Source organism: Protopterus annectens, chromosome 2.part2 (assembly GCF_019279795.1).
Source record: "Protopterus annectens isolate FY-2018-M chromosome 2.part2, PAN1.0, whole genome shotgun sequence".
NCBI classification, from domain to species: domain Eukaryota; kingdom Metazoa; phylum Chordata; order Ceratodontiformes; family Protopteridae; genus Protopterus; species Protopterus annectens.
In genome coordinates, this window is record NC_056730.1 from 725,910,641 (window position 1) to 725,921,161 (window position 10,521).

A 10,521-nucleotide genomic window follows, 5' to 3' on the forward strand; every position below is an offset into this window, starting at 1 on the left:
TGTCAGAGGCTGTGTCTCTCTTAGCAATGGCCTCTTTGCCATTCACTATGATAGGATATAACCTCTTGTGATAGTTTGTTACCTTTGTTGTCTCAAGACAACCTACTATTGGCATTTTATCTTTCCCACTTACTGGCTCTCTCACCTTTTGTTCCCCACCTTACCTCCACAGACATCTGTATGCCACATGGCCCCACTGGTTGCATTCAAAACATTTAATCCTAGGTCCTGGACATGTACCTGGACTAGTGGCTTCCCCTGCTACTGGCAGATTCTGTTAGGGTAGTCTGGCCTGCCCACCATGGGTTCCTTTAGACCCATGAGCAGTACAGGGGGTCCCTTTCCTGTGCAGGGATGCCCTGCTTGCTAGGTATAGGTCTCCCTTCTTTCCCAACTCCTTTGAAGTAGCACATTGTCTATCAGCTAACCAGATCCTCAAGTCCTCAGCCAAAGTACTAAAGGCTTGTTCCCTTACCAAAAGGCCTGACAGCCCTTCAAAAGTGGTGACATGACATCCACTCACCCACCTATGAAAATAAGTGCTCAGTTCATCAACATATTCACACACACTTTCATCTGCCTTGCGTCTATGATCACGAAAATTTTTCCTATAATTTTCAGGTGTTAGCTTAAAGAATTCTAACAGACAATTCTTAGCAGTATAATTAAAACAGTCAACATCAGACATTTTGGACAAAATAGTTACAGCTTTACCATGGAGTAAGGGGATCAGGAACTGTACCTAGAGCCTTTGGTCAACATCATACTGTTTACATACCTGCTCAAACATATGAATGAAACTATCAAAATTATCCCGGTCTGTAAACTGCAGAAGAAATTTACTGACCTTTTGTGCTTCTGGGGTCCAGTTACTCCCTTCCCCATTACCTCCATGACTCTAGCGAAGAGTCAGCATCTCCTTTTCTTGCTGCCTCTGCCGCTCCCCTTCTACAGCTTCAATTTCCAAATGCCTGGCCTCCAACTTAAGTCTCTTTAGCTCCAGATGGATTCTTAAGTCCTCTACACACAGGTTGAGTTGTCCATTCCCTGAGTGTTGTACATCACCATGACCAGTTTGATTGTCCTCCTGGTTGCTGTTTTCTGATGCAGCTGTGACCAAAGCTGCAATCATGTCTGCCTTAGTCAGGTTTCCCTGCACCAGTCATTTAGTCTGGCACATCTTTGCCAACTGGCTCCTTGTCAGCTTTCCAAACTCCTCTGCTGACATGCTTGCTTGCTCTCCCTGACTAACTAAGCTTACAAAAGAAATAAAACAATTGTGATCTGAACTCTGAATATTCACTGCATGGCTGATTTAGAGTACAAAAAGACCTTCAGTGATCACTGTACACAAGCTATAGGAATTTACTATCCACACCACTACAAGCCAATTAGTATGTGCCAACCAATTAACATGTGGTGTGCATATCCCACCACTGCCAAACAATTAATATGTGATGCCCATGCACTGGCCCAGCAATCAAGGAGCCTCAATCCTCACCACTAATACCAGTGAGGAGTGTCCACATTGGGAAGGATAACAAATACACACACAGTAAAGTACTATTTCCCTTAAGAGCACACAGAGATCACAGTCAGTCTGAGACTGGTTTCTCCCTTTCTCTCCAGATCCCCCAATAAGACTCCCCACTGGCACAGCTATAGGGTCCAGATCTCAGCCTAGTGGTCAAGCTAGAACCACCAGTGCCCTCTTTGTCCAACCAGTGCTTTGTGTCCCTGCCCAAGTAGCTGACACACACACACTTTGAGATATGAGTTATATACAAACACACAGACACTCTTGGGGAAGGCTGGCACATGTTCTCCAGCTATGTCCATTCTGCCTAGACTATATGGTAGTACCACTTCCCACCAACCACTAATATCAGCTACTAATAAGGCCCTTATCAAAGGGGGTCTAATTATTACTGTGCAATATTATTATCCAAATTGTTAGTGTGATGAACAGCAAGGCTTATTTGGAGTGGCTTGGACAGTATCACTATATACATGCAATGTACTCTAGAGCTTAAATTATCTCTACATAAAATAGCCACAGTTGAAAGGTTTAAAATATTTAATAATAAATCATAAGAACACAAGACAATACTTCTTACTACACAGTGCTAGTCAAGAGTTCAGAGATCACAGAGAAATGCTTAAAATAATACAGTAGAAAAGTTCTGACATAAATACAAAAACAGCTAGACTAGACTTCCTATTTCCTATCAATATCTCAGAGCAAACACAGTTCTAAAATAAACTTACATATAGAGCAATGCAGTGCTGGTGACGTTGTCAGTTTTGAAAACAAATGCAAAATGCTCTCTGTCTCTGAGAAAGTCTTTTAAATTGATAATACATCCTGCTGACTCATTTTAGATTACATTATTCTTAACAATTCTCTGGTTTCACAGGCTAACAGAAACTCTACATTTACATTGATTTGATTGTACCTGGTCAGGAAACCACAGTAATTAAAGACATTATATATGTAAAATTTAGCAATTAACTATGGTCTCAAAACAATAGAAAGTATCTGCTGGTTTAGACATCAAGGCTCCAGGTTTGAGATCAAACGAGGCTTGACCTATCAGCTTTCTTCCAGCAGAGTGCACTGTTGTTACATTTTTGACATTCAACATTTAACACCATTTTCTTCCATTTAAGAGAACAAGCCTGTGGCTTATATTCATATTTGCAAATGACAGAATTATCTACAAAATTCTATCTGGCTAGGCTGGTAGCCTTCACATATCTTCACAGTTAGAACAACACCACAAATTGTTTGTGAAGACCTTAAGCAGAAAATTTCTACCCCACCTACATTAAGATTCTATGATATCAACAAACCAGTAACTCTTTCCTGCAATGGTTCAAAATTTGGTCTTAGCTCAGTTATTCTTCAAGAAGGCAGACCAGTAGCCTATGCATCTAGAACACTTACCCAAACTGAGATGCAATATGCTCAAATCAAGAAAGAACTTTTTTCTATAGTGTTTGCATGTTCCAAGTTTCATGATTATATCTATGGTCGAGATATTCAGATTGAAACTGATCATCAACCTCTCGTTACTATTTTAAGGAAGCCTATGCATTCAGCTCCAGTGAGATTACAAAGAATGATGCTCAAATTGCAAAGGTACAACTTCAAACTGGTCTATATGAAAGGCAAACTACTTTATCTGGCTGATACCTTATCCAGATCGCCCAGAAATACAATGGAACAGCTTGACACAGATAATTTTGACTTTGATGTCATGGAAGTGCATACATTTTCTACCACAAGACTTGATGAGCTGAGAGACCATACAAAGACTGATCCAATTTTGCAAAAGCTCAACCACTACATTAATGCTGGATGGCCGTCAAAGCAATCTAGTGTACCACCTAAAGTGCAAACATATTTTCCTTACAGAGATGAGATGTTGCTGGAAGATGGCATTATTTTCAAAGGTCCTAAAATTGGTGTTTCTGCTTCCTCACAACAAGAATATATCCAGATTTTGCATCATAGTCACCCAGGTTCAAAGCTACTAAAAGAAGAACGAGAAGACTAGTATTTTGGCCATCTCTAGTAAAAGATATTGACAGAGTACTTTCTTCATGTTCAGTATGCAATAGTACTAAACCACATTTACAAAAAGAACCACGTCAGCTAAGTCAAGTTCCTGGACTACCTTGGTCAACAGTAACCGCTGACATATTCGAGTGGATCAGCATTACTTAGTACTGGTAGACTCTTATTCAAATTGGTTTGAGATTGATTTACTACCTAACCTAACATCCACTGCTGTTATTACTAAGCTGGAACATCATTTCTCAGTCCATTGAAGTCCACAGAAGCTTATCTCTGACAATGGCACCCAATTTACCAGTCAGTTTTTTCATAAATTTGCAAGAGGATGGGACTTTGTACATATTACTATTAGTTCAGACTATCCACAGTCAAACAGACTAGCTGAACATCCAGTGCAGAGTGCAAAACAATTACTAGAGAAACCAAAGCATGGCAATACCAATGTATTTTTGAATTTACTCAATCTCAGAAACATACCCTGTGATATACTTGTCTCACCTGCTCAGAGACTTCTGTCTAGGCAAACCAGAACAACATTGCCTATCAGTTCCAGTTTATTGAGGCCTAAAGCTAAAAACAACAAAGCAATCGAAACCCAATTATTCAGAAAACGTTCTTTTCAGAAGTCCAGTTATGACAAATCGAGCAGATTTCTTCGTCCATTGAAAGAAGGAGAGACAGTGAGGATACAAACGGTAAAAGGTTTTGACCAGCTTGGTCAAGTGACAAGTATATGTGCAGAGCTGAGATCCTATTTTGTGAGTACAGGAGAAATTGCAGATATTTTCTTCCTATAAGAACTGTTATCACAGCATTGTTCCTGTGATACAGACTCTAGATCACAGAGCAATCCAGACAATGTTCCTGTTCCAGAACATGTCTTGACTCCTACTTTTGTTTCTGATGTACTAAAGGTTGAACATTCAGCAGAAACAATCCAAGTTGCTAAACCTAATTCTAATCTCTGTTACACGATTTGATTGCATATCCAGCCCTAGTGTGAAATACGCAGCAGCTTGGACGTGATTGTATATATGTATCTAGTTCTGTATCAGTTGCATGTCATTTAATGTCATTATTGGATGACTCATTTCTCAAAGGGGAGGATGTAGAATAACATGTGTTGTACATTTAAGAAGCATTTCCAAGGACTGAATGTGCATATAAATAGCAAGCACATGCTAGCCTCAGTGCCATTTTGAGAAGTGCAGCCAGAGTGTGAACATCTATATGCATGTTAGCAAGTTTGTATACAAGTTTAAGTTACTTAGCCTCCTTTCTTATGTGTTTGTATATAATAAAGCTGCTTGAAGAAGAACCCACAATGTTCGTCTACTTCATTTTGACTAGACGAGCGACAGGAATCAAACTTGGTCTTTACTTGAGGGTGGTCAGTGTATAAAAGCTTGTCCATGCTGCTAACTGAGACAGCAAATACTGCTTTTTGAAAGGTCCCACCATGGAACCTCTGGTCATCCAGCCAAGGTCACCACCTTGCCGGGCTTTGTCCTCGCTGTACTGTGAAGCCACTTCAGTGAAGTGAACACCAGACTTGAGTTTTTCCGTAGCTTCCATGACTTTACTAACACATAGTATATGCCTCATCTTCACTGTATTTCCTCCTCCTTTTGGACATTGTGCTTTTTTATCAGTCATCGCCACCAGAAGCTTCTCCTTTTGCACCACCTTTCCCTTTGGCAGGCATACTGAGTACTTCACACTAACCAAAAACTCAGGCAGAAAGTAATTCCAGCAGCTCCAGGCGCCACTACCAGTACATTCCATGATAATAATAATACAATGTTGATATGATGTACAGAACATATATTTATGAGATGGCAGTAAGCATACTCACCTTTGTATCTGGAGAAATGCTCAGTCTTCCTCGAATACAAAAACTTGTTCTCTATCTGCTTCAGAGCTGAAAAATGTTAACAATAAACAGAACCATAATGAATTAAGTGTCCTGCAAGGGCCCTTTAAGTATAAGTAAAGTAACAGTCCATTGACGTACCCTGAATACTTACTATACATCTCAGGAGCACTCTCTCTTTCTGAGCTCTTCTTCCCATTAGCATAAAATGTCTAGATCACATTCTTTAGGTCACTATAGCAATGCCTGCAGTGCTCAGCAAAGTGGTAGATGCCAGCAGATACTACCCTGACAAGGCAGTGCCAGGCATCCATTTTGTACTCGGGACACTCATAACAGTCCCCCAGCAGGTGTTCATGGTAGTCTCTTTACATCAGGTACACAAATATTTAGCTCTTTTTAGAGTACTTATAGTATCACCTAGCAATCCAGTGCCTTCAGAAGCCATTGCCATGTGTCAGGTCACAGACAAGAGGAATATGGTAGCTCTATGTCCACTCACATTACTGTTGCCAACATGTGATGAGCAACAACATTGTGAAACCAGTGTGAGTGATACTTTGCCGTATCAGCACAGCACAGATATACAGGGTGTGGCTGGCAAGGTGGTGTCAGGGTGTGATGTATGGCACATAAGGAGTGCAACAGCAGCACAGTATCTGAATATGACTTCATATCTGCACTTTAGTGCCTCTACAGACCATAATACTGCAACAGTTTTCCCCTACATTGCCATCAGGGTCACTGAACTGCCAAGCATATGCAATGCATTTTGTGGGTATTCATTCAGGTGCATGATGTTAAACAAGCCTCTTAGTGCACCATGGGGCAGGAGCACAATGAGATAATCATGTATTCTGAGTAGGCTCATTACAATTATGACTGTGTTAAGAGACTGGAAAATGCCCAATAAAAAGAGGTGCATCAGTTAGCTTGCTGTTCACTCTATGGAACTTTCATGAAGAGCAACAAGTAGAGTGACTGTTGACTTCAGAAAGCTTAGACTGTGTCATTTGCAGAGCATTACGTATGAGATATGGGACTGGGGAGTGCTGCTTGCATGGAAGTTCAGTGCTGTCTATGCTGTTGCCATACATTATTTGTTGAACTCCCTGGAACTATGATGGGGTGGAGGCAGTGAGTGCAGCTGACAACAGCTGAATGTTTTCTAATGCAATATGTCCAGGTGCAAAGGTTTCTGACATGGCATAACACTTGCAGGTGAGATTACATACTAGTCTAACTGAAACACAAGAAGGTTTGAAGTGTGGTGTAGGATGTAGGGGACATAGGCCCTAGTGTAGGCCAATGCCTGTTTGTGAACTACTCAGTCGTTATATCCATATCATAAGAAGTGCTCTCTTAGACTCTATGCAACTGATAAATGCTGCTTTATATGGTGTGGTGTCCTGTATGGAAGGGTTACAACCGTGTAGTGGGCATTGCTCTCTACAAGGCCTTTCAGCTGTACAGCTGTGTCTGCAGAGAGACAGTCACATATTAGTTGTATTTGTTCCACTTGCGGTGGAGGAAATTGTTACCTGTGTCTACGAGAGGCATCATTGTAGGGGACCTTGTAGTCAGCAGCCCTCAGTGGTATAACTCTGTGAGTGGTGTGTCCTATGTACCTTATAGAAGCATTATCTTTGATGGGCTGTGGCTATGGGGAAGAGTATATATTTTTGTAGGTGGGGAAAATGAGGCCTAAAGCACCACTGACTAAGCCTGCAGGGTAGCTTAGTAAAGTTCCATGGTGGTTTGCAGCTAACAAGCGTCTTGTCTGCAGTGCGGAATTCTGTAAAAGGGGATGAAACTAAAGCCTCTATAGCAGTTATGGCCTTTCTATTGCTACATCTTGCTCATGGTGCTATATGTCTGGTTTGGGTTGGGGGTCTCCACATATATCTACTTAGGATGCCTTATGTGCATAATACTAGGGGATTGCAATGACATCCAGGGGAATGGCCAGGTGTGCACTCAGTATGCTCTTGGGCAGTGCAAATACTAAATTCTGAGGTCCTATAATAGTTGAGTATACATGTAGGGGCATACTGCTATTCTGCGGTACTATGATGGCTTGGTGGTTAACTACTGTGACTATGGTGTATAGTGTCCTGGGTTCGAGACCTGCATGGCTGTTTATTGGGGTTGGGATGGTGGCCTAATGGTTAAGGTGTTTGCCTTACAAACATAAGGTACAGGGTTTGAATCTCACAGGGGATAATTGGCTAGGCTTAAAAAAATGTCTTGCAAGGGCAGTTAGCCTAGTACTAATCTATGAACCTATGAACCTATACATACTGTAACTGAAGTGCACAGTGTATGCTATTGTCAGGATACAGTAGTTGGCTTACAATGGCAGGCAAGTGCACTGTGTAGCCTGTAGCACTTTCACAGTGCAGGGAACTAACAGTAATTGTTGTATAACAATTGTACTTATCCATAGTTGTGGTAGAGGCAGTATACATGCCCACAGACACAAAGAACAATTGCCTTCTCTAGAAATCTATGTTTTTCAAAAATAGTTTCCATATAAGGTAATGCAGCAATCTGCCACGTGTCCAAGCAACACCTACAACTATTACATACCATTTCCACTGCATAGATGGCAACCACACAGGTGAATGTGCTGCATCATAGGTGATATGTAAGACTTGCCTTGTGCACAGTGACCAAATTCATGTGTTGCTGAGATATGGGCATACCGTATACAATATGCCACAACTTACCTGCCTGTTTCTTTGCTATTACAGATAGTTGTACCTGACACTGGGACACTGGAGGGCAGAGAATGGAATCTTGCTGCAGGCATCCTTGAGCATGAATGATGGATTTTAAATAATAACATTGCAGACCAGGCCTTCCAAGACAGTGTCTGGTGGGACATTACAGAGCGGATAAATATGGTTGGGGGCCAACACAAAACATATCAATGGGTTCAGAGGAGGGTCAGAAACATACTTGTACATGTTCACAGCAAGACATTCTACCACCTGGCACAGGAGCAGAGGGTCATGGGTGGGGAGGGGGTCCACCAACAGAGCCAGCTTTAATAGAAACAGATGAGTCCCTAGCATTTCTGTTTGGGGAAACTAGATATCTCCATTATTCATGGTGTAATACTAGATTTTGGAGCAGAACTGAATGGTTCACCTCAAATATCAGTGGGTAATGCCCCAGGTGGGTATGCCATAACATGTGGGAATGCCTGCCTGCCTGACTCAGGGCCATACACCTAACAAGAATGGCTTATCTGTTGTTACAGGCACTTCAGGATTACAGCTACACCATCAGTTTGTTCCAGGTATGTTAACTTTAGGCTTTCCATAGCACTCTCTTAAAGCTGTTTACCTACATTGTGTTACATTCCTGTTGAAAAGAACATTCTTGAACTGTGTTATGCTTATATATTTTAACAGGTGCTGTATTGAGAGGTTCTTCCACCATTGATATAAGCATGTCTGATGCTGGGGAACTGTCTGTGCCCTGTGATGATGGCAACCAAATCCCACACAGTCAGGGGTCATAGTAGCAAGGGTATACACAGCTAATATGATTACCACATTTCCTCCCCCTTCTATGGGCACAGCTTCTGAGCCTTTGCAACCCGCCCTCTGTTTCTGGATGCCATAGCAGGGCAGGATGTGGCTGACACATCAGCATTTGGAGCACCCTTAGCGGTAGGAACATCTTTAACCACCGCTGTCTCCACTGATTGTGAGGTGAGAGGCAGCAGTTGGTGTACTTGTGGCCGGCAACACCATAGGTGAACATATAAGTTCATAGGTGTGTACTAGGCTAATGGCCCTGGAGCCTTTACAAGCCTAGTCCATAGAAGTGCCCTGGCATCGTGCCGCCTGACGTTAGTTCCCAGTGTCTCTATCATGTAAAGCCACTGGAGTGATCCCCAGAGTGAACTTTCTATTTCCCATCCACTCATCAAGATTTCTCTTGAAAAGGGCCAGTGAGGTGCTCTGCTTGACATGTATGGGAAGTCTGTTCCAGAGCATGGGCAGTCTCTGGGTCATGAACCTGTCCCTCCAGCATGTTCTGTTGATTGTGGAAATGAGATTGAGGTCTCTGGAGCATGTGGTGTGGAGACACTGGGATTTCTTTAGATGTAGTTATAGGCGCTGTTCTCCAGTAACAATAAAGGTTTTCCTCTTAATAAAATGTGGAAACTCAGTTTCAATAAATTCAAGGTCCAAGTCCAACAGACCACTAGGTAAAACGTTTCAAGACACCAATTTATATGACAAAAAAAACAGATTAAGCGCTTTCATCTCCCATATGGAGACTTCATCAGAATCTGTTACACATACAAATCTTTAGTTTAAATACATCAAAGTAAAACACACTTAATTAATCTTGACTTCTAATAGGCTGGCCATTAATTAATACTAATTAACATTGAGGTAATGCTGAACCAAACCTTTGGTAATTTACACTTGAATGTTAATACAAAGTTATAGAGGTTCATAGGAATTCATGATCTTAACATTTCATAATTTTGTTTCCAACTTATATAAATGTTGTAAAAATTAAATATAAATAAAATCATCAAAGAAATTGTGACAGGAAATACTCATCTCTTATTAATACATTGGTTTGGTGTATAAATACCAATAAATATATAAATATATAAATATATATATATATAAAAATATATATAAAATGTATGTAAAATATATATATATATATAGTATAAAAATATCGTATGTTAAAACCACATTTATTCTTGTACCTTAAATAGTGTTAACAACTATATTTTAAGCTACACCCTTAATAAAAATAAAATATATTATATGTACATGCCCCATAAGGACTGAATCTGAATATTTTATTTATTTATTTATTTACATAAGTTACAACAGTTAACCATCTATCGATGTCTCTTTGGGTCATCAGCGAGAATCTTAAGGGCTGGGTTGATGGATATGTGGTCATTCAATCCATAATTTCCACATGCGTCCAACCTTAACTGCCAAACCATCTCCCTAAATTCCAGTTTGGTTTCCCAACCCCCCCCTCTCTCTTGCTTCACCACCTCTTCCAGTATCCAAAATTT

The 10,521-nt window shown here is 40.8% G+C and overlaps 1 pseudogene; it reads right to left on the bottom strand.

The window, feature by feature from the left end:
• Positions 1 to 2,660: 2,660 nt before the first annotated feature.
• Positions 2,661 to 5,285, bottom strand: LOC122796048 (annotated as a pseudogene).
• Positions 5,286 to 10,521: the final 5,236 nt, after the last annotated feature.